The 24,739-nt window shown below is 41.0% G+C and overlaps 1 long non-coding RNA gene across 1 annotated transcript in view; it reads left to right on the top strand.

Annotated features, from left to right (window-relative positions):
- The first annotated feature begins 200 nt into the window (after positions 1 to 200).
- Positions 201 to 24,739, top strand: part of LOC116274168 — a 42,512-nt gene continuing 17,973 nt past the window's right edge. Inside the window, exon 1 of the long non-coding RNA XR_004182754.1 lies at positions 201 to 311. This is a non-coding gene — a long non-coding RNA (uncharacterized LOC116274168). The remainder of the gene's footprint in view (positions 312 to 24,739) is intronic.

Below are 24,739 nucleotides of genomic sequence, written 5' to 3'. Positions count from 1 at the left end.
CAGGACGCACTTCCGACCCATTCCGGTCACTTGCCTTGCAATCGCCGCAGGGCTGCGCAAACCTGCCACCCAGGGCCCAAGTGACAGGGGCGGGGCGATCGAGGACTGGGCGGGCCTGCACGATCAGGGGCGGGGTCGGGCGTCCACTGGGCGAGCAATCGGGGCGGGACGATCAGGGGGCGGGGCGGGACGATCAGGGGGCGGGGCGGGGCGCTTTGCTCTGGACTCTGGGGCGCTAGGCTCCGGACTTCGCGGCACAGACTGCGCCCCGCAGTCTCCCCAGGTTCGCGCAGCCGCCGCGCTTCAGCCAGGTAAGGGCGCCGCGGGCCGGCTAGGGCAGCCCTGGGAGTGTGGTACTTCGGGCGGGGACGGGTGGGGACGGGAATGAGCGCGGCAAGAGGTGGCTTCCACACGCCCCTCGAGGAACGGAAACGGGGAAGGATTTTCTCCCCTCCGTGCCACAGTGAGCGCGGGAGCGCCGTGTCTAGGTCTCCTTTTTCGGTCCGGGAAGGAGGGACAGGTGCGCACCGTGGCGCAGCCTCCCCTTCCTGCCGGCGGTCGACTCTCCACCTCACCAGCTCCTGCACTGACTTCTCCTAAGGAACACCCGCCCCTTTTTCCTGAAGTTCCAGGCCCAAGGCCGCCCCGCAGCAAGTTCAGCGTTGGGGTCACGTCCCAGCGGCGGGCAGGGCTGCTGCCTCCTCTCGGGTTGGGCGGCGGCTCGATATTGATTGAAATTTGGCAGTATCGGCCAAGATGTTCCGCAGTTGCACGTGTCCGAGTGCCGCACCCAGTCAAGTTCACGTTTTCTTCCCCACCCCATCCCCAATCCCCCGCCCACCTCGCTCCGGGAAGTTGTGTTTCAATATTGAAAACAGGTGCCCTGCAAAGATATGTACTTCTTGGAAAAACTAGTGCCTTGACCTGGGAGTGTGCACTTTCCTAAGTTTCTTTAATCCTAAATTTCTTGTGGATTTTATTTTATTTTCCCGTGGACGTGTAACATGGTGTTGTGTACCACGTTTGGAAACAATCTCATCCATTGCTATTCTTTGGAAACTGGAGTATTTGATTCGAAAGATTGATCTTAATGTTAACTTGGAACAACAGGATGGCTGGTGGCTAAGTGGATTTGAAGATTATCCAAAACAGTTATAAGTTTTGCGTGTATTCCTTGTAGTTTTCCAGTGAATGCTTATTTTCCTCTTGGGAAATTCTAAGAATTTACTCACTTCTAGATTATTCTCTACTAAAGAGCTGGGGAGAAACAAACAAACCAGCGGATCTCCCAAATAAAGTTTGGGGTATAACAGTTTTAGATCTTGACACTGGTAGCTGCTTACTCTGCAATAATCACCTGGAGTAAGGGATATTATGATTTATTTCTAAGGGGAAAATAGAAGTCTGGGTAACTTTCACATTATGTATTTGAAAGTATTTTTTGGTTTAGTTACATTTTCAATGTTTACGAAAGACTTACACTTTCCTCATACTCCAGTTAATCTGATCCATATATTACACTCTTGCCAACGCAGATACTGTGGTGTGTTTATGTTAATGATCTTGACTCTTCTCACAAGAGTGTGTACATTCTGGTCTGTGAAACTGTATAGGCCAAGTGTTGTAAACTCATGCAGTCAGCGCTCTACTCTAGTTGGCAATACCTTTGCCCCACATAGGTCCAACTAGAATTTTCACATCTTCCCAAATAGGAAAGGATATAGAATATTAATGTATGCTCTAGCATTTTCAACCTACTTTATTCTTTATCAAGATAATCACGTTTTCTCAGCAGCTAGTTACTCAAGGGCAGGAGCTATGTTTTACCAAACCATGGAAAATAAAGCTCAGGGAATGGCAGCCTTTGCTTCCTTAAGTTGATCCTTGACAGGGAGGTTGGAAGGGTTGTGAGCAGGGTCTGGCCTACTTCTATGCTTGGGGAAGAATTACTGGCCTCTCTGCCTTCCTCCGGGCATCCAGAGTGCTGGGAGACTGGGCTTTGGGCCTCCAGCCACACCTCTGCCTACAGGTTCCTCCCGGTTGACCAGGTTGGTGCCTCTCCTCCCTACCCCAGCTCTTCCAGCTCCTTAGCTTCCACCCCACCCCTCCCAGATTCTCACCCCTAGAAGAATCACCATATTGTTCAGGGCAGGTGTACTTGGTCTGCAGAGTCAGCATGAGTGTTGGTCTTCAGCATGGTGCTGGTTCCCCATAGATGCGCTTTAGATGTCTGTTGCTTCAGAGCCTTTATTATGCTCCCTTCTTGTCCAGTCTACAGCAGGCAAAGTGAAGTTACTGAAGTCAAACCCAGGTCAACTGTCTTGGGGGCCAGCTGCCTTGGTTGGACTAATTATGATCATAAATTGGGTATTCAAGTCTGTTGGAAAAGAGTGAAATTGGCTCATGGTCACTGGCAATTGTAAAATTATCCTGTATGATGTGGTTATGCTATTATAAAAGGTTTGTGGAAAAATAAGAAACAACCCAGAGGGGAGGGGCTTAGTAGTCACCTCCACCTCCAAACACGCCTCTGCTTGGGCTTGCTTTATTGTCAGTACCCCAGCTCAACCAATTCTTCTGGGATTGGATTGTAACAATTAATTTCCCCACCATGTTTGACTGCTCAGAGCTGAGATGACCACAGCTACTGTAGTCTAGATGTAGAAAATTACATATTCTTTTGTTTAGAGAAACAAGGATGGGCTTTTTCAAAACAGATTGTTATTAGGAAAACAAAGAAAAAGCAAACAAATGTAAAAATGTGTGGGCACAGAAGCCAAAGTTTGTTTTGTTATGGTTTATAAACTTCTGTCCAAGTTACATTTCTCCCTTTCCAGAAACAACCATTTGTAATTCTTTGGCATTTGTTGCTTGTAGTTGATACTTCTTGAATTTTTCAATTTTAAGCATTATCTGTTGACTTCCCACTGTGGAAGATGATGAGTTGGCTCTCTTTTTCCCTCCAACCCCCAACACAAGTACAACTTCCCTATTTTCCCATTCTTGCAGTCGTTAAAACAGAATATTGAATAATGGTTAGATCAAAATTCACAGCTAAGCCAAGCATAACTTTTTTTTTTTCTTTTTTGAGATGGAATTTCACTCTTGTTGCCCAGGCTGGAGTACAATGGCACAATCTTGGCTCACCACAACCTCTGCCTTCTGGGTTCAAACAATTCTGCCCCAGCTTCGTGAGTAGCTGGGATTACAGGCATGCGCCACCACACCCAACTAATTTTTGTATTTTTAGTAGAAATGGGGTTTCTCCATGTTAATCAGGCTGGTCTCAAAGTCGTGACCTCAGGTAATCCACTCACCTTGGGCTCCCAAAGTGCTGGGATTACAGGCGTGACTAAGCGTAACTTTTTATTTTTCTTGGAGTTAATAATGGATTTGTTTGTTTATTTTATTTATTTTGTGCTCTTCATTGATTAAACCCACAGCTCTTGGCCAGTTTTCCAAATTCTCCCTCAATTGACCAGGTATTTTGTCAATTTCGTTTTCCTGATGAAGCTGTTCCTGAGCCTACTGGCTTGCTATAATCCAGACTGGGTGCCTTCGGTACTTCGGCACACTTGTCACTCCAAGGGCTCCCTTTGTTATCACTCTGGAGATTCTCATCATTTGTCTCTTGTGTTGGATCTCCTGGTACCTGTAGCACATGTCTTCCTCAGTCTTAGTTGACTCCCTTCTTTTGGCAGAGCCCATCCTAAAGGAGCTTTCAGGAGTAGGATCCCTAGAGGTCTACTTTTCTGAGACTGTAGATGCCTGAAAATATCTGTTTTCCACTGACAATTGATAGTTTGGCTGAGTGTAGATTTCTAAGATGGCAATTTTGAAGGCCTTGTTCTATTGACTTCCACTTTGTGGTATTGCTGTTGAGAAATTTAGAACTGTACTGATTCCTCAGCTTTTTCTTGTAATCTGTGTACAGATTACAATTTTCTGGGTCCTCTCTGGAAGTTTATAGAATTTTCTCTTGGCATCCGGAGTCCAGAAATTTCACGACGCTGTGCCTAGATTTGGGTCTGTTTTCATCCATTCTGTTGGGCTCTTTGAATCTGGAAACTTTCATTCTTCAGTTTGGGAAGTTTTCTTAAATTATCTCATTGGTAGCCAGGCGTGGTGGCTCATGCCTATAATTCCAGCACTTTGGGAGGCCAAAGCAGGCAGATCACCTGAGGTCAGGAGTTTGAGACCAGTCTGGACAACATGGTGAAACCCCGTCTCTACTAAAAATACAAAAATTAGCCGGGCATGGTGGCTCACACCTGTAATCCCAGCTACTCAGGAGGCTGAAGCAGAAGAATCACTTAAACTTGGGAGGCAGAGGTTGCAGTGTGCTGAGATCGAGTCACTGTACTCCAACCTGGGCAAGAGTGAGACTGTGTCTCAAAAAAAATACACACACACATATATCTATCTATCTATCTATCTATCTATCTCATTGGTAATTTTTTCCCACTCTATTTTTTGTGTCTATGAGAAACTCATATTGTTTAGATATTGGCTATTTTGGACTGGGCCAAAGATAAGTTTTTCATGACTGTAATCATGACTATTTAAAATCAAAATCTCTATTTTTTTGATTGCCTGAATATATACATATGTATCTGTATGTGTGTGGTTTGTGTGTCTATTTCTTTCTGGTTTTTGTTTTATAGTGTCAGTGTCTTCTCTTTTCTCCCTGAGAAGCTTAATGATTTTTTGGAGCAACTTTTTTTCCTTCCTGCACAGATTCAATTTCCCTAGCGGCTTTTGTCTTTTCATTTGTTTCGGTTTCTTATCTTTCATGTTAGAGGTTTTCCTTGTGTAACTAATGCCTTTGGTTATCTGCTTATACTTGAGAGGGGGATTAAAAAGCAGAAGATCTGGGGTTCAGGCAGGGTGGCTCATGCCTGTAATCCCAGCACTTTGGGAGGCCGAGGTGGGCGGATCACTTGAGGTCAGGAGTTTGAGACCAGCCTGGTCAACATGGTGAAACCCTCGTCTCTACTAAAAATAAAAAAATTAGCCAGGCACAGTGGCATGTGCCTGTAATCCCAGCTACTCAGCAGGCTGAGGCAGGAGAATCGCTTGAACCTGAGAGGCTGAGGTTGCAGTGATCCGACATGGTGCCACTGCACTCCAGCCTGATGACACAGGGAGACTCTGTCCCCCCGCAAAAAAACAAAAAATGCTGAAGATGTGGATGAGCTTGTTGACCGGGGAATTCATGGTAGGGGGATCTGGCTGGGCTTTTATTTGGGGAACCTCTGTTGTCGTTACCTCTTAGGCTGGTGAGAGTCCTCAGAGAAGGCTTTTCCAGTCTTGCCCCCAGAGATTGACGGAGAGCCTGGTTGCCAGTAATTTGGGAACTAAGTGGAGAAGAAGACTGGAAGTCTCAGCATCCAGTAAGCAGATGTGCATATAACCCTTCTACGCTGTTTGTGTACAGACTCCCTGAAGGGTGAAGGAGTAGGGAGGAAACTCCAGGTTTTTTGCTGGGGTAGAGAAGGGGCAGTCACTTAACTGCTTGGAGTGGCCAAAGGGATCTGTGAGATCCAGCTTTTTAAAAAGACTTTAAAAAGTCACTAATTTTTTAGCTCACCCCTCTTTTTATAGAGAGTTCAATTGCCTTTAATTATTTAAGCTTTTGGAGATTCCATGGTGTAAATCAGATTATTTCTTGGCTTCTGCTTATTCCACCAAAATGTTTTTGCTATTGTCTCTCCACTCATTCTCTCCATCCTTGCTGATTTATACATGAAATAAAAAAAATTCTTTATTGTCATTGTCTTAGGCTTTCAGAAGGGAGAGAAAGTAGAGGTTTTTGTCCAGTCTGCTAATAGTGGCTGGAATATAATTTCTTTACCAATTTCTATCCAGAGACTGGCACCATTCAGTCATAGCAGTGTGTTGCCATTTTCCCCTTCCTCTACCCATTGGAAACATTTTCGGATCAGGCTGGGCTGCTGAGTCCAGTTTGGACCTCAGATGCCTTCATATACAACTCCAAGTGTCCACTACCAATTGATCATAGTGGTCATAGAGGGCAAAACCTATATCTTAGGTTGGGTGGTACATAGGTTACTGGTCATAGAGCCCTTGTTCCTGTTTCTTTCTTTCTTTTTTTTGGAGGGGAGACAGAGTCTCGCTCTGTCACCCAGGCCGGAGTGCAGTGGCACGATCTCAGCTCCCAGGTTCAAGTGATTCTCCTGCCTCAGCCTCTAGAGTAGCTGGGCTTACAGGTGTGTGCCACCACACCTGGCTAATTTTTGTGTTTTTAGTAGAGACAGGGTTTCACCATATTGGCCAGCCTGGCCTCGAACTCCTGACCTCATGTGATCTGCCTGCCTTGGCATCCCAAAGTGCTGAGTTTACAGGCGTGTGCCACCGCCTGGCCTATTGTTCCTGTTTCTTGAATTCACTTTGTTTAGGATGACTCTGCCATCTCGACCTCTGAATGTTTTACCTTTCAGTGAAGTGCAGCTTCTGTAAGTCCAATATTATTTTAATCTGAAAGATGGGATTGGTGTCATTGATGGCCATGTGGCCTCAATGGAAATTATCATTATTTCCTTCTGGAGGTCAGTTTATCACACAACTGCCTTACCAGCAGCAGCACCCTTACTTCCCTTTTCCACTTGTGCCCTTCTTGGAATGTGCACCAAGTTCCTGTTTCTGGCTGGGCTGACCTACCCTGCCGTTTGTGGATGATCACAACTTTTCCAACGTTATTTTATCAGTTGAGTCATTCCTCAGGCTCCCTTAATGACCTGTGAACTTCCAGCATGCTCTCCCAGTTGCTTTGTAACATCAGCATTCTTTATGGTTACACACATGATGACAAGAGTCAATTTCCACAAAAGTAGAAGGATAATTGTTCCTAAGTCATCTTATCTGTGCGGAAAAAGCAAAGCTCTTATCTTCCCATGATGGCAACTATGCATTGGCAATACAGAAAACAGAAGTGCTGGTGACTGTGACAATGGAGTGAGTGCAGTAGTGACTTTATCTCTGGAGGATGACAGGTGGTTTAAAAGGCTTTTTCAGCAGGTACCACTAGGCACCATTGTGAACAAAAGCTTGGCTAGTAGGGATACTGCAGAGCTCATTCCTCACACTGTGCTTCCACAAGCATCCTTCCCTTTTCTAAACAAAGCCTTTGAAGTCATTGGAACCTCCCTTTTCCATGCAGTATAGTTTTTCTCTAATGTGCTACGTCTTCACAGAAGTTCTTTCCTAGGGAAAGCATAGTACCAAGCAAGTACTTAATATACTGAATGACTTTTCTAGATAATTTTGGACACTTTACAGTTAAGAAAAAATGATATTTGAGCCAAGTGTGGTGGCTCATGGCTGTAATTCTAGCACTTTGGAAGGCCGAGGCAGGTGGATCACTTGAGGCCAGGAGTTCAAGACCAGCTTGGCTAATATGATGAAACCCCATCTTTACTAAAAATACAAAAATTAGCCAGGTCTGATGGCACGTGCCTTTAATTCCAGCTACTGGGAGGCTGAGGCAGGAGAATCTCTTGAACTTAGGAAGCAGAGGTTGCAGTTAGCTGAGCTCGCACCACTGCTCTCCAGCCTGGGCAACAGAGCAAGGCTCCGTCTCAAAAAAAAAAAAAAAAAAAAAAGATAATTACCCAAGTTGTACCCAACAATCTAAATTCTCTAAATTCTTGATTAGGCTTTCATATCACTTTGTCTATATATGGATTGAAATATAGAGCATTCAATTTAAGTTTTCTTAAGTGTATTGTTTCTTGTATTATTTAGAAATACTCTTCACTAAAAACATTCTTGAAACGACAACATACATTATTATCATTATTTTCCATCCATGTATTTCTTCTTAGCATAGTGTTATGATTATCTTGGTTTTTATGGCTACAAGGAATGGCTTTTGGAGGAGGGAGGGAAGTAAGTATTCATTATGTTATCGCATCAGTTTTGTGTTTCTAAAGGAGGAACACTTTTGTTTGGATTTCTACAATATATACTTTTTCCTTTTGTAACTATATGTCATTTGTTTTTCAAGGTTAAAGCTTTTAACCTTGAAATGCTTACAATAGAGTATCAAAGTGACAAACTTTAACTTGTCATATACTATATGAGATACTTACAATGCGAAACTCCCTGTCAAGTATCCCACTCTTTTTATTTTTAATTTTGGTGACATAATGTGATTTAGTAGGAAAAACCTTTGATTTTTCTTCTCTTATCCTGCGTGGAATTCCAATGATATCTTTTGTTACTATGAAACATCTTATCCTGCGTGAAATGTTCCAATGATATCTTTTGTTCCTTAGAAACTCTTAATGTCCTCATAGACTCCTCAATATTATGTTTCAACCACATGACTGCCCCAAAAATGAAACTGGCTTTTTTTCTTATAAGAGTGATTTAAAGTTTCATTTTTCTGTCAATATGATTTAAGCATGCAATAAAGTTAGTTTTTACCGTTAGGGTTATTTTTGTTTCATAGAAGGCAGTTGATTTCTTCATTTTCCTGCTTGGGTGATAAAAATGCTTGATCCTTTAACCATGCAGGGAAACTGAAAAACAATTTAACTGGGTTTGAATGCTGTCAGACATGTAAATTTAGGTATACATGCTTCTAAATGTTTTTAAGGATTGTGAGTGTCTTTGTCACATACTTAAACTAGTTATAGAAGCATTGCACGAAATAATTCTTGTTCGTAAGTTCTGGAGTCCTAGCCAGAAGACACTTTTTAGGCTCAGAGCTGTTGACACACCCTCTTGCTTCCCCCAGGCAAAAGTTTGATCTTTGGGTGCCACCAAGGTTCTCAGACACCTGGTGTGCTCCTTGGACTCTCTTTGCCATCATTAAAAAAAATTGTCATTTTCTAGAGTTTTATATATTCCTTGTTAGAAGACGTAAACAATATTGAAGCTTACAAAGAAGAAATTAAAAATAACCCTGAAACCATTCCAGAGAGAATCTTTGTGAATCCCCTTACCATCATCTCTATTATCATCTGACTTTTAATAAATCTTCAGCAATGTTCTAGAAAATAATTAAGGAGCATTATGTTACAACTGTTTATGTAACTCCAAATTCTATAATCTTTATTTATACACTGATAGTTACTTTATGACATTGTAATTAGTCCATGCATAATTTTCTTTGGGTAATTCTCTCATGTTAGCATACAGTGGTATTTTGAGCCACTCCCCAGTTGTTGGACATTTAGATTTTTTTTTTCTTTTTTTTTGTTTTAGAGACAGTCTTGCTCTGTTGCTTAGGTTGGAGCGCAGTGGTGCCATCATCATAGCTTACTGCAGCCTCAAACTCCTGGGCTCAAATAGAGGGTTTGAGCTTCAGCCTCTGGCTTCAACCAGAAGCTGCAGATGCATACGACTGCACCCAGCTCATTGAAACAAAAATTAAGTAGCGATGAAGTCTTGCTGTGTTGGCCAGGTTGGTCTCGAACTCCTGGCCTCAAGTGATTCTCCCACCTCGGCCTCCCAAAGTTCTAGGATTACAGGTGTGAGCCACCACACCTGGCTGATTTCTAGCTTCTATTCATCAGTTTTAGAAAGTCATAAAATAACTCACTAGCTATGTGAAGTTTCCATTTTTCTTTTTTGACCTTTTAGAATAACAGTATCTCTGTTATGTGAGGACAGGAAGAGCCAGAACGCTTGAGGCCATGTTACATACCCAGTTATAGGTCAGATAAAACTAGAAGAACCTGACAGGTCATTTGCAGAGGCTGTGTTCTTGTTGGTAATGTGTGCAGCCTCATTTCATCTTATTGGATATCTATAGGAAAAGTTTCCAGGAATCAGTAACAAAACATGGAAGAGTTGTTATGTAACTGTGCAATGACATTTGACCTCAGTACCTGGTCTAAGGTTTATGAAACTTTGTGTGACACGGGAAGGCATCTTATGTCCTCAGGAAATTCCAGCCTTCCTATCCATTGCCCCATTTCTCTACTGCTTGGGTAATCAGGGCTCAGTAAGGTATGCAAGGCAACCAGCAATGTTAGAGAATTTTGCATTAATGTAGTGTCTTGATAAGAACTACAGTGGAGTGAGCTCCTGTTCAGATTTTTCCTTTGACATCTTTCTCTCTCTTTTTCTTTCTTTCTTTCTTTCTTTCTTTCTTTCTTTCTTTCTTTCTTTCTTTCTTTCTTTCTTTCTTTCTTTCTCTTTCTCTCTTTTTCTCTCTCTCTTTCTTTCTTTCTTTTCTTTCTTTCTTCTTTCTTTTCTTTCTCTCTTTCTCTCTCTTTCTCTCTTTCTCTCTTTCTCTCTTTCTCTCTTTCTCCTCTTCACTCCACTCCCACTCCCTCCCTCCTCCCTCCCTCCCTCCTCCCTCCCTTCCTTCCTTCCTTCCTTCCTTCTTCCTTCCTTCCTTCCTTCCTTCCTTCCTTCCTTTTTTGAGACAGAGTCTCACTTTGTCACCCTGGCTGGAGTACAGTGGCATGATCTCAGCTGTCTGCAATCCTACCTCCTGGGTTTAAGTGATTCTCATGCCTCAGCCTCCCGAATAACTGGGACTGTAGGCATGTGCCACCATGCCCGGCTAATTTTTGTATTTTTAGTAGAGGTGAGCTTTTGCCACGTTGACCAGGCTGGTCTCGAATTCCTGACCTCAAGTGATCTGCCGGCTTCAGCCTCCCAAAGTGCTGGGATTAGAGGCATGAGCTACTGCGCCCAGCCCCTTTGTCATCTGTCTAGATATCATGGTCTAATGTTTAAAGCCTTGGGTGGATTTCTTTTTTCTTAACTTTTATTTTAGGTTTGGGGGTACATGTGAAGGTTTGTTACATAGGTAAACACGAGTCATGGGGTTTTTTGTACATACTGTTTCATTACCTTGCATGGATTTCTAAGTTAACTATTAACTGGAATTATTTTCCTGTACTTCAGGTTTTGCATCTATTCAACAAACTATAATGACACATAATTAACAGTTCACTTCAGAAAGATTCATAGCCTAATGCTTGTAAAGAACTTTGAGCTTCTCTGAGAGTGTTTTATACACAGTGATGAACAAGGAGATGGCTTGTTCTATTTGGCAAAGGGCAAATATATTATGCCCATTTTATAGATGAGAAAAGAGAGCCTCATAGAAGATAATGGTTTGCTTAGACTCATGGTAAATTTAATGTAGTGTCTGTAGGAATTTTCCTTGGACTTTGTGGAATGAATGAACTCTAAAATAAATTCTGCATGAGTGTATGTGTTGGGAAAGTGGATTTATACTGTTTTAAGCAAATACAACATTTTGGAGGAGAGGATGCCCCTTTGAAAGAGGGGAACCATGTTAGACAAATTCACTAGAGTTCTTAAAGAGAATTAAATCAATAATCAGGGAAGCCAGGGATAAACTGATTTTCCAAGTGATTTGAAAAGACCCCACACAAAGTCTGGTAAGTCAGCAAGAAGTTGGGAAAAATATTTTTGAAAATCAGGACTCAGGAGAAGGCTAAAAGATGAACAAAGGTTAGGCACAGTTGGACATCTCTCAGAATGTTTATCAGAATACAGATATGATTGAACTAGTCTAGTTATTATTTTTAAAATAAATTACATACAAGAGGGAGTATACAGTCTACATGAACTCTTTGGGACATGAAAAAGCTGAACAGTTGATCTCAAGTCTATGCAAAATGGCAGAGAAATAAAGAATGCATTTAGGGCCAGACGCAGTGGCTCTCCTGTAATCCCAGCACTTTGGGAGGCCAAGGTGGGCGGATCACTTCAGGTTAAGGAGTTTGAGACCAGCCTGGCCAACATGGTGAAACTCTGTCTTTACTAAAAATACAAAAGTTAGCCAGGTGTGGTGGCACATGCCTGTAATCCCAGCTACTCAGGAAGCTGAGGCAGGAGAATTGCTTGAACCTGGGAGGCAGAGGTTGCAGTGAGCGAGATTGTGCCACTGCACTCCAGCTTGGGTGACAGAGTGAGATTCCATCTAAAAAAAAAAACAACAAAAAAATGCATTTAGATAAAATGAATCTATCTGTACATGCAGATGTACATTCCAATGTTTGATTCAAGAAAGAGAGTCAGATATTATAAAGTCTTAACTGAAAACATTCACTAACTTTATGACTTGGAACAAAAATTTCTAATGTTAGTTGTTGGCACAAATAATTAATTAAATGCCAGTTTTACCCATTTTCATGTTGCTTCAGCATCTAAGATAATTTTTTCACTGCTCATTAATGTGTCTTAAAGACATAACAGATTTAAAGAAAGCAAATAAATTTATCAGTGGTATAGAAGATTGAGGAAAATACTTCCATCCAACTTTTCAGTCTAGAAAGATAAATGAGGAGGCGTGTGGACAGGGTGCACCCTCTTGTACTATGGCAAACTGAGCTAAATAACACAAAGGAAATCATTTGCACCTTCTTTATTCCCAAGTAATAAACATCCCAAATATCTATTGGGCATATATGATGTGCGAGGCTCCATGCTAAGCTCTTTACATAGAGTATCAGGTTTAATCCTCCAGGCAGCCCTTTAGGGTGGGTAAGATTACTTTCAGTGTTTTACAGATGAAGAGACTGAAGTTCAGGGAGGTTCTGTAACACTTGGTAAGTGGTAAGTGGTGGAGCTGGAGTCCAGAACTCTACTGAGCTAGCTCCATTCACTGAGCTATGCTCCTCTCCTCTCTCTGTCATATTTTCCCTCCTTGTAAACAGAGCTGGACAACCTAGAAGGAAATATGAAGGCCTGCTTCAAATAAAACCAAGCAGTCAGTTTCTCTGGATATCGCCCCAAGCCCCTTAACTCTATAGGTCTTAAGATGTCCTCATAGCAACACTGTTGAACAGAAATATTCTATAAGCCACATATGTAATTTAAAATTTTCTAGTAGTCACCTTAAAAAAGGAAAAAGCAACAATAGTATATTTCATGTAAACCATATATAAAAATATTATAATTTCATGTAATCATGTAAAATTATTGAGATACTAGAAATAACTCGGGAGAAATACAGTACAGGACATCTTTCGTAACGCAGCAGATAGAGTGAAATGTAGTTCTCCCAAACAATGAGGTTGTGATTAATGGAAAAAAATATTATTTACTGCTTAAGTTTTACACTTTAAATTCATGTTTATTAAAATTGAATAAAAAACGTGGTTCGCCATTCACACTGGCTTCATTTCAAGTGCTCCTTAGCTGCTAGTGGCAAGTGACTGTCGTATTGAACAGTGCAGCTCTATAGCAAAAGCTACTCTCTATCTCCTAAGGACCGGGGACTCCTAGACACTCCATGCCCATCCCTAACTCCTGATTCCTCTCAGCATCCATTTTATTTTCCCTGCCTATGCCCAGAACTGCTACATATAATGTGCAGGTTATACACTACAAAATTCTGAGATGGCATTTATATTGTAGACTCAGTGGATTTGCTTATTTACTGCAACAGTTTTTAGGAAGATAGAAGTAAAGTTTTTTTTTTTTTTTTAAATTATTATTATTATACTTTAAGTTGTAGGGTACATGTGCATAACGTGCAGGTTTGTTACATATGTATACTTGTGCCATGTTGGTGAGAAGTAAAGTTTTTAAAAGGAGAGACACTTTTTCCTAATTTATGCAAAAATACTTTTTTTTTTTTTTTTTTTTTTTGAGACAAAGTCTCACTCTGTTGCCCAGGCTGGAGTGCAGTGGTACAATATCAGCTCACTGCAGCCTTCGACCTTCCAGACTCAAGCGATCTTCCCTCCTTAGCCTCTCTAGTGGCTGGGACTACAGGCAGGCACCATCACTCCTAGCTAATTTTTTTTTTTTTAATGTTTTGTAGAGACAGGGTTGTGTCATGTTGGTGAAGCTGGTCTCGAACTCCTAGGCTCAAGAGATCCACCTGCCTCAGCCTCCCAAAGTGCTGGGATAACAAATGTAAGCCATGCTTACATAATAATTCCATAATAATGCCCAACCACAGAGGCGTTATTTTTAGCAGGGTGGGCGGTGGATTGTAGCCTTTCTGTCTCTTCCTCACATTCCGGCAGTTGGTCCCATGGCATTGTTCTGTTGTATGTTCAGCACTACTCCAGTCCCTGCCTGTGGCTGAAAGGGTAGAAGCAGCCTCAGTCAACCTCTCCTCCTCCAGAAATACTGTCACAGAGCCATAGTCATTCTTCATGGTAGTTTACCTTGGAGCCATATGTGTGTTACTCATAATTATATTCCCAGTGCTTAGTGAACAATAGGTGCTCAGCATGTTTATTGATTTGAATTGTTATCTTAGCTTTGACTCAGTATTTGGGTCTCTGCATTGTGTCCTCAGTTGTCCTTAATGATATGTGACCCAGGGCTGATTTATCCAAATGCTGACCTTGCCCTCTCTTTCATGGAGTCACAGATCACCCTTCATGTGGTACCCTTGTTCTGATAATACTAATTGTCATTATTATTATTTTTACTAATAATAGCTGCCACTGATTGATCACTTACTTTGTGTCAAGCATGTGCTTAGCAATTTATGTAAATTATTTCATTTAATCTTCTCACAATATCTCTAGGAGGTAGGTACTATTTTACAATGAGGAACCTGAGTTACTGAGAAGTTATATTACTTACCTGAGGTCATACAGCTAGTAAATGTCAAAGCTGACCTTTAAAACCAGTTCTGTCTGACTTCAAAGCTCTCTCAAGTGCCCTTTTGGTATCTGGGGCCTTCCCGACAAGTGACTGTGCTGTAATGGACTGATTATTTGTCTGCCCAGACTTTCTTCTTTTGGGGAACTACTCTGTCCCCAATTCATGTGGTTTGGGTGGAGTTGACACTACCCAGGATGATCATGTAATTCAGCCTTGGGCAATCTGAGCAGTCCCTCCACTTGACCAAGTGATTGGCTCAGGGGTTAGCATGTACCCAGTCTGGCTCAATGGGACTCTTCTGCTGGCATTTAGGAAAGGGAGAACTCTTCCTCTGGGATTTAACCTGGAGTGATGTAACCTGGAGCTACTGGTGGTCATTTTTCCCTGCTCCATGGAGGAAGCCGCAGTATAAGAGAATGAGGCCGTGGAGTGAGAAGCAGCACTGCACGGTGGTGAGAACACACTCAGCATTGTTTGAAGTGCAGGAGTCAACTGTGCCAGGACTTCTCAATTATGTGAGCCAATATGTTCCTTTTGCTGTAGTTTGCTTAATTCTAATTATGTGCATTTGAAAGAACCCTGGTTAATACTATACCGACTTTTCAGAAGATGAGTATTTTTGTCTTGGATTCCTTATGCCATTGTCTGTCTGCCCTTGGTCATCCACTACTTTTTTGGCCTTTGTGCCTACTTGGTGCCTTGCAGGCCTTTCATCCCTGTAGACTCTGCACCATGTTCAGTTTGCTCTGTACCTTTTAGGTCAATAAGCCCTGCCCTAATGAAAGGAGGTCCTACACCCGACACCTCCTCACCAACAGCCCCCACCCCTCCATCCTGCCCTATGGAATAGCCCACAAATGGACCTGGGTGGGAAAAGGATTTTGCCATGAATGGAACATTAGAGAAATCTGTTCTTCATAGACATCAGAAAAATTACTCATTCAACCTACTCTTTGGATGCTGATCAAAGACTATTGAATGCTAACCTCATTTGGCCTCTGACACCATCTGGGATCTTAGCCAGTTTAGGCGGAGGCCTTACCTCTTATCCCCAGTTTTTTTGGCCACCAGCCTTTCTGATCGACTGTCTTTCTATGTACTGTCAAGCCTCCTATGATTTTAAACTTCCATTCTTCTGTTGGCTGCCTTCCCAAATCTTTCTGGTGGCCCTCTGAGAGCATTGTTCCACTGTGAATCAACCCTCCCACACTGCAGCCTCCCCAAAGAATAACAGCATTCCCTTCCCTGCAGTTCTGTCTGCCGTAACCTACTCCTAGCTTCCCTTTGCCACTTCTAGGGCATCACTTTTCTGCCTTCATGCAAAACCCCTTTGTCCTTTAGGGTTCAAGCCATTCATGCAGATACCCTCCTTGTCTCTCCTTTTGCCACCAACCTCTTTGTCATTCTCCCTGATTGACTCACCTGGTTCATGGTCATCTCCCAGCTCGGCTATCTCTGCATTCATAGATACAACCAACTTTTTATGTTTGCATTAGTTGTGTAGTTGTCTTGGGGATAGTTAATGGGAGTCATTAATCATGACAGGAGTGGAAAATAAGGGAGACTTCATAAAAGAGATTACCTATGATCAGGACCTTGAAAAATGAATAGGATTTCAACAGGTGGATAAAGAGGGAAGAGCCTTCCAGAGAGAACAACTCGAGCAGATACATAGGGATATGAAAAGGCCTGTTCTGTTTGTTTGCTTGAGTCCTGGAAAACAAGTGGTAGGAAAGGAAAAGGGAACTCAGATTGAACTGGACATGATTAGGCCAGGCTCGGTGGCTTACACCTATAATCCCAGCACTTTGGGAGGCCTAGGCGGGTGGATCACCTGAGGTCAGGGGTTCAAGACCAGCCTGGTCAACATGGTGAAATCCCATCTCTACTAAAACTATAAAAGTTAGCTGGGTGTGGTGGCGCATGCCTGTAGTCCCAGCTACTTGGGAGGCTGAGGCAGGAGAATTGCTTGAACCTGGGAGGTGGAGGAGGTTGCAGTGAGCGGAGATTGTGCCACTGCACTCCAGCCTGGGTGACAGAGCGAGACTCTGTCTGAAAAAAAAAAAAAAAAAAAAAAGAATTGGACATGATTACATTTATTTAGGATTGAGGAATGACCCTAAGGAGTATGCAGGTGGAAGAATGCAAGAGAAAGAACAAAAAGAAGAGGGGAATGATTATCTTTTAAATGACAAGATCAAAACTTTATTGGAGTGATTGTAAAAGGTGAGGAGGAGTAATTAAAACAGTTTAAGAAGCTCATGATAAGACTGCGGGTTTTAGTGAGAAGAGATAGTAGAAGAAGAGGTGGAAGGATTTTCAGGACAGAGTAGTTATGAGGGAGTAGGGAGAAGGGCAGAGGATATGAGACAGGACAGCTGCTGCTTAGGAGAGGGGACAGATTGAGGCCCTGCCGGCGTGATGGGAGATTTTGAAAGGGTAGGATGCCAGGAGACGACAGCTACATACTAGATATGAATCAAGTTACTTAGCCTTTTTATTACCTTATGAATAAAAAGTAAGATAACTTATGTATTTCACGATAGTAAAAATGACTTACATTATGTAAGCCTCAGATGTTTCCCAAACTGTGTTTTATAGACTACAACTCTGGGAGATATTAACGAGGTTCAGGTGAAATAGAGTAAGTTCTATGATCGAGTGAGGTTGGGAAGTGCTGCATTCTACATGATTCACCTATTAAAGCCTCTGAGACATGCATACAAGGGACCAATTTGATGTTGTTTAACCCAGCTTTTCCCAAATATACTTGTCCATTCATTCATTTGTTCATTCATTCAACAAACATGCAGTAAACGCATGCTATGATAGTATGTTTTGAGTACTCTGCTGGCCAATGATCCTAGAGTAGAGAATAAAGTCACCCAGTGTTCCTACACTTATGAGATTATGGTCTGATATAAGCACATGTTATCATCCCACAGCTCCTAGTGTTCTGAGGAACATGATTTGGGAAGCCTTGAGTTAAGGTATTTAATATTCCTTTTTGTGCTCTGGAATGGAATGACGTGGAGTGATTGTCTGCCTATATCTCTGCCTTTATGTCTCTATCTTACTCAGTACCTCTGCCTCTTCACAGAATGTTTCCTGGACCTGCTGCCTTGGGCATGGATAGAGCTGATGACAAGGACACTTTCAGGTCTGGGAAGTTGCTGACTCACCCAGGATCACCCAGCTAGATAGTTGCAGAACCAGGGACAGAACCCAGTTCTTCTGGCTCTAGGTTCTGGTTCTGTGCTCATTTCTTTCTTGGTAAGAAGGAACAACTTGAAATGCCTGAAAATTAAAAAAAAAAAATTAAGCAGACTCAACAGACTCAGTGAGATACTGTGGCTTTTGCCAATTTAATCAACAATAGCAGGGTTGACTTGAGTATCAGCAGCACCACCACTACCACTATCGTCGTCATCACTAATGCTGAGTAATTACTATAATCCAGGTGCCGTTTGAAGCACTTTATGTATATTTGCTTATTTAATTCTCACAACTCTAAGAAGTCATAATTATTACCCTATTTTATAAATGAGGAAGCGAGCTCAGACAGGTAATTGTCGGTGTTTATACAACTATTAAGGAGCAGAGCAAAGCTTCCATTCTAGGCTATTTTCAGAGTCCAGGCTGTGAACTGCATTCTGTTATCTAGTGAAATGTTTTTTCTGCTTTAGTATTTTCCTCTCAGAATCAGTTGGTCTTTTCTCCCTTACATTTTAGCTTGCCTTGCTTCTTCCTCTTTGTAAAAACCAGATCTTAGACAGGATCTGATTTATTTGTTTATTCTATGTCAGGTAACATTCATCCAATATTTACTTCTACTATTTCTTCTCTCTAAAACCCATAGTCTTATTATGAGCTTTCTGAAACCATTTTAATTACTCCTCCTCCCCTTTTGCAATCACCCCAATAAAGTTTTGATCTTGTCATTTACAATATCATCCCACCCCTCTTCTTTCTGTAATAAAGGCTGTTCTTTCTCTTACGTTCTTCCACTTGCATACTCCTTAGAGTTATCCCTCAATCATAAGTAAATACAATCATGTCCAATTCAATTTGAGTATTTAATTAATATTATGTGAAGGAACTGCTTTAGGAGCTGAGGACCCAGTGGTGAATACACAGACCAGGTTCCTTTCCTGTGAAACTTAAAACCAATGGGGAGAGTGCACAATAAAAACAACACATAATCAAGAAAAATGTCGCACAGTGATAAGTACCATGGAAATAATTAAAACAGGATAACGTAGTGAGAGTAACTGGCTGTCTACTTTAGACTGGGTAGTCAAGGGAAGGTCTTTTGTTTGTGGAAGTGACATTTAAACTAAAATTTGAGTTATAAGAAGGAACTGGCAAGAGAGAAATGGGTAAGGAGGAGGGAGAAAGAAATGGAGCGCTCTTCCTGGTAGAGAGAACATCATGTGCCAAGACCCCAGCCATGAGTTTGCTGTATATGAAGAATAGGAAGAAGGCTGGTGTGGTTGAATCATAGTGGGCCACTGGGGAGTGGTACTAGATGTGGTTAGAGAAGTAGGTCATACACTAGGTTAAGGAGTGTGGGTTTTAGCAGGTAGCCGTTGGAGGATTTTATCAGGGCTGATGCCACAGACTGATTTATGTTTTTTAATGATTGTATTTACTGATGCGTGGAAAAATGATTATAAGGAGATAAGAAGGAAGTAGTGAGACCCATTAGGAGGATATTCCAGTAGCCCTGGCAAGGGATAATGATGGCTATATCAGTTATTGCCACAGTAACCCTGTGTAACAAACAGTCCCATACATTCAGCAGCATACAACAATTATGATTTATTTTTTCTCATGAGTATAGGATGTCTGGGTAATTCTGCTGATCTTGGCTGGGATTGGTTGATCTTAATTGGGCTTGCCTGTGTGTCTGTGATCCACTGTGGGTCAGGTAGGCAGCTCTGCAATATTGCCTGGGTTCTCTGATATGTTTGAGGGGCCAGCTGGCTGTCAACTGGTATTAGGGATGGTCTCAGCTGAGATGTCTGGATCAACTCTGCTCTCCTCCGTTTGTACATTACATCCCTCTAGTAGGCTAGTTTGGGCTTACCCTCAGGCTGGACAGTTATATTCTCATGGTGATCACAAAGAAGCAAGAGAGGAAGTAGAAACAAACACACACGTTTTAAAGCCTCAGCTTGGGTCAAGTTTGCTACTGTCCCATAGGTCAAAGTAAGTTACATAGGTATATCCACAGTCAGTGTGGGAGGGCATTGCCAAAGGACAGGGATTCAGACAGGTGTGAAAAGATACAAGGAGATATGAAAAATTGGGGCCATTATTCCAATCAGTCTATTGCACTAATGGGAGAGTAGTGAAGAATAAGAAACTTGAATAGATTCAGAAAATATTTGGGGGTACAGTCCAAAGAACATGCTGATGAATTAGATTTGAGTATGAGAGAAAAGAATGAATCAGAGATAATGCCTAGATACTTGGCTGAGCAGCTGGGGAGTTGGCGAGGCCATTTACTTGGATACTGGATGAAGAGCAAAATTTAGGAGACTATCTAGAGCTCTGTGTTAAGTGGTGTTATGTTTGAGATACCTGCTAGATATTTAAATAAAGATGTCAGGTTTGCAGTTGGATACAGCAATCTGAGGTTCTGGAGAATGTCAAAGCTAAAGATGTAGATTTTGGAGTTATCAACCTATAGATGGCTCAGCTGGAATTCCAGGATGCATGCCTTGGCTAGGATCTACTGAAATGCATCAGCCAATCACCCTGAAGTCTTCTAGTCTATGCGTAACTGATAAGACTCACATTGTGCTTTGAATGTGCTTTTCTATTTCACTCATTTAAAATATTAGTGTCTACTTGTATAATTTGTGCTGTGAACTGAAAACTACAATTGTCCCACTTTGCCATGTACAGCCTTCTGATTTGGCAGAAATAATACTGAAACACCTGCCAGGGTCTTAGTAATTCTCAGTTATAGTAATCTGAGACATTTCAGCTAGGATTAGCAGAAAGATCATGAAGTCAAGAAGCAGGGCTTAAATCAGATGAAGTTGGAATCTCCAAAGGTAATTACTTCCTGTGTGAAGCCATAGGTCTTTGGGACTATTTCCTCGGGCCATTCAGCCAAGTACACCATAAAATACTTGGCCTATCAGGAAGGCACATATTAGCATTAAAAAATTTTACAAATGTGCTGTTTAAATTATATTACACAATATTACTATTAACATAATATTTACATATCTGTCACATATTGGAGAGTATATATTAAACTGAATTTCACTCAAGTTTTGCCAGAAGTGGTCTTGAGATAATATTTAACAGATACAGACCAAGGATCATATTCCTGATTTACCTATTTCTGTACTTTATTCCTATTTCTTGAGTTAACCAGATAGTAACCTATTTAACCCAGCCCAGGTAGGAATGCCTTTACTAAGGCTTTATTTACTAAGCCATTATGAAATATTAATATAAGAAGTAGCCTGTTGAGGAATGCTTTTGTAATTTCTGCCCAAACTGCTATCGAAGATATTGTGTAATATCTTTCGTTACCTTTTATGATCCCACAAACTAGTTTCTCTTTGGAGTTTAGTGACAGGGAAAATTTTTCTTTTGATAAGCTGGTGTGTATCTTATCATAAACATTATTATACTATGAAGCATTCAAAAAATTCTTTAATCTTTGATATTTTGAGAAGCTCCAAGCTTGACACACAATTACACAAAATGTTTCAGATTTCTGGTTTTCAGTGTGTAGTAGAATTGAAGCATATATGAATTAGGGGAGTTCAACTCTGTGGGCCAGTCATAAAAAAAGAAAGAGGAGACAGAAAGAGAGAGAGAAAGAACAATGTAAAGAGTGCAAGTGACCCTGTTCATCTTTCCACCTGATGAGTATACACCCCAGAAGGGGTGTGTGCTGGAGGCATATGAACCTACTACCCTCTTAGTCTGCCTGAGTCTGCAGAGGATTTCCATGAGCATCTCACAATGCTCAATGTGATTTGTGGTTAAAGATACATACCTTTTTATATAAACTGACCTCTAGGCCCATGCCAGATACTTTAGTCCTAAACCAAAAAACCCAAAATTGATTCTTCTGTGGGCTGGATTGTTTGCAAAAAGACCTGCATCATTCCCCTCCCAGTGTCTGCTCACCTTGAGTAGTCGCCACCCATACTGATGCTGGGCTTGGTCATGTGACTTGTTTTGGCCAGTGAAACAAGAGCAAATGTAAAGCATTCAGAAACATGTAGTGTGCTGTGTCCTGGGGGCATGCTCTCTCTTACTGCACTTAGGACCCTGAGGACTATAGGAGCAAGCCCAAATTGTCCTGTTCAAGAGGCCACATGTGCCCTGGCTGATAGCTTATAAGTGCCAGAAGTGTGAATGAGGCCACCCTAGATATCCAGGCTAGGAAGGCCCAACCGACCTGCAGAATCATGAGAAACAATATGCTTTTATTATTTGTACACCACTCATTATGGAGTGGGTTTTGTTTTTCTTCTAATCAAAAGCTAACTGATAGAACTTCCAGTGCTTCTGGACACTTCTGCTGATACTGTGTTGGACATATCCAGAGAGAGTGTGTCAGTCTGTAGTGTGACCTGTGTCTCCTGTGGAAGGCTCAAGGCTAACTGACGGTGTTCAGTTTTGACCCTATGTGTTGACTAAGAACTAACCCCTGCATAAGTTTGAATTCCACTCTGTTTTCTACTTTCTGCCTTTTGGTCTCTGACTCCTCCTTTAAATTTGCCATTTAAATCATTTTACAGAGTACAGTCTAGTGATTTTTACTATATTTATGATGTTATGCAGTCATCGCCACTATCTAATTCCAGAAGATTTCCATTATCCCAGAAAGAAACCCCACACCTCCATATCAGTAACCTACTTTCTGCCTGTATGGATTTACCTACTCTAGACATTTTATGTAAAAGTAATCAGTACAACTTGTGGCCATTTGTATCTGGCTTCTTTTATCCAACATGTTTTCAAGGTTCATTCAAGTTGTACCATATATCAGTATTTCATTCCTTTTTAGGGTAGAATGATATAATATTTCATTGTATGAATATACAAATTTTGTTTATTCATTCATCAGTTGGCAGACATTGGGTTGTTTTCACTTTTTGGCTGTTGTGAGTAGTACTGCTATGAGCATTCATATACAAGTTTTTGTGTGAATGTGTTTTTAATTCTCTTGGGTATATACCTAGGAGTGGAAATGCTGAGTCATACGAAAATTCTATGTTTAACTTTTGAGGAACTGCCAAACTATTTTTCTCAGTGACTGTACCATTTTACATTTCCAGCAGCAATGTATGAGGGGTTCTGATTTCTCCACATTCTTGCTAATACTTGTTCAGTTTCTATTCTTTGAATTATGTTCATCCTAGTGTGTATGAAGTGGTGTCTCATGGTTTCAGTTTGCATTTCCATAGTGACTAATGATGTTGAAAATGTTTTATGTGTTTTTTGGCCATTCATATATGTTTTTGGAGAAATGTCTATTCAAATCCTTCACCCATTTTAACATTGGGTTGCCTTTTTCTTGTTTAACTGTAAGTGTTCTTTATATATCCTGGATACCAGACCCTTATCAGATATATCATTTGCAAATATGTTTTTCATTCTGTGGGAGCTTTTTGTAACCTTCTTCAATAATGTCACACAAAAATTTTTAAGTTGATGAAGTCCTACTTACCTATTTTTCTTTTCTTGCTTATGCTTTTGATGTCATATTTAAGAAACCATTGCTTGATCTAAGGTCATGAAAATTTTTACCTATGTTTTCTTCTAAGAGTTTTACAATTTTAGTTCTTTAATTAAATCTTTGATCCATTTTGAGTTAATTTTTGTGTATGGTGTGAGGTAGAGGTCCAAATTTATTTGTATTCAGTTATCCCTATACCATTGTTGAAAATATTTTTCTTTCCCCATTGGATGGTATTGACATCTTGGTCAAAAATAATTGACCCCAGTTGTGTGAATTTATTTCTGGACCCTTAATTCTGTAGTGTTGATCTATATATCTATCCTTATGGAGTACTACACAGTTTTGATTGCTATGCCATTATAGTAAATTTTGAAATTGGGAGTGTGAGTCCTCCAACTTTGTTCTTTTTTTTTTAAGATTGTTTTGTCTATTAATTTTACTTGTCCAGTTCTGCAGAAAACGTTGTTGGGATTTTAATAGAGAATTCATTGAATCTGTAGATCCATTTGGGAAGCTTTGCCATTTTAACAATACCATGTCTTTCATCCATGAATGTAGGTCTTTTTCCATTATTTAGGTCTTTTTAAATTTATTTCCACAATGTTTTGTAGTTTGCCGTGCAAAAATCTCATTCTTCCTTGGTTAAATTTTGTTCGTGTATTTTTAAAATTGAAACACATCTCAATTTCTCTCTGTAGGTAGACAAGATAAAAATGATAAATCCATAAAAATAGTTTTTCTTTTTTTGAGATGGAGTATCACTATTGTTACACAGGCTGGAGTGCAGTGGCTTGATCTCGGCTCACTGCAATCTCTGCCTCCTGGGTTCAAGTGATTCTTGTGCCTCAGCCTGCCGAATAGCTGGGATTACAGGTGTGTGCCACCATGCCTGGATAATTTTGTATTTTTAATAGAGACGGGGTTTCACCATGCTGGTCAGGCCGGTCTCAAACTCCTGACCTCAAGTGATCTACCCTCCTTGGCCTCCCAAAGTGCTGGAATTACAGGCATGAGCCACTGTGCTTGGCCAAAAGTAAATGTGTTTAAATGTAGCTCTTCAGCTATTTTAATGTAGCCAGACTTTTTTCCTAGAAGTCTGAGAATAAGGATACTAGATTTCCAGTCTCAAAGGTATTATTATTATGTTTATAATTTTGGATATATTATCTTAGCATTTATTTATTCATTTATAAAATGGTACCTGCCAAAGTGCCATCTAGTCCTGTCCATTTTCATGTTTTAGCGATTAATCGTAATAGTAATGCTATGAAGATTAAGTTAAAACAGTAATACTGATAGCAAACACTTAAATGACATCTATGTGCCAGGTAACTATTCTAAGTGTTTTCTGTGTATTAACTTATTTAATGAAATTAAATAGTGAGTGGGGTGAAGCTTTAAAGGACTGTGTGATTCTGTGTGTGTGTGTGTGTG

The sequence above is a fragment of the Papio anubis genome, chromosome 3 (assembly GCF_008728515.1).
Source record: "Papio anubis isolate 15944 chromosome 3, Panubis1.0, whole genome shotgun sequence".
NCBI lineage: Eukaryota > Metazoa > Chordata > Mammalia > Primates > Cercopithecidae > Papio > Papio anubis.
Note: the sequence above shows the minus strand (reverse complement) of the source record. Positions and strands in the feature narration are given on the sequence as shown.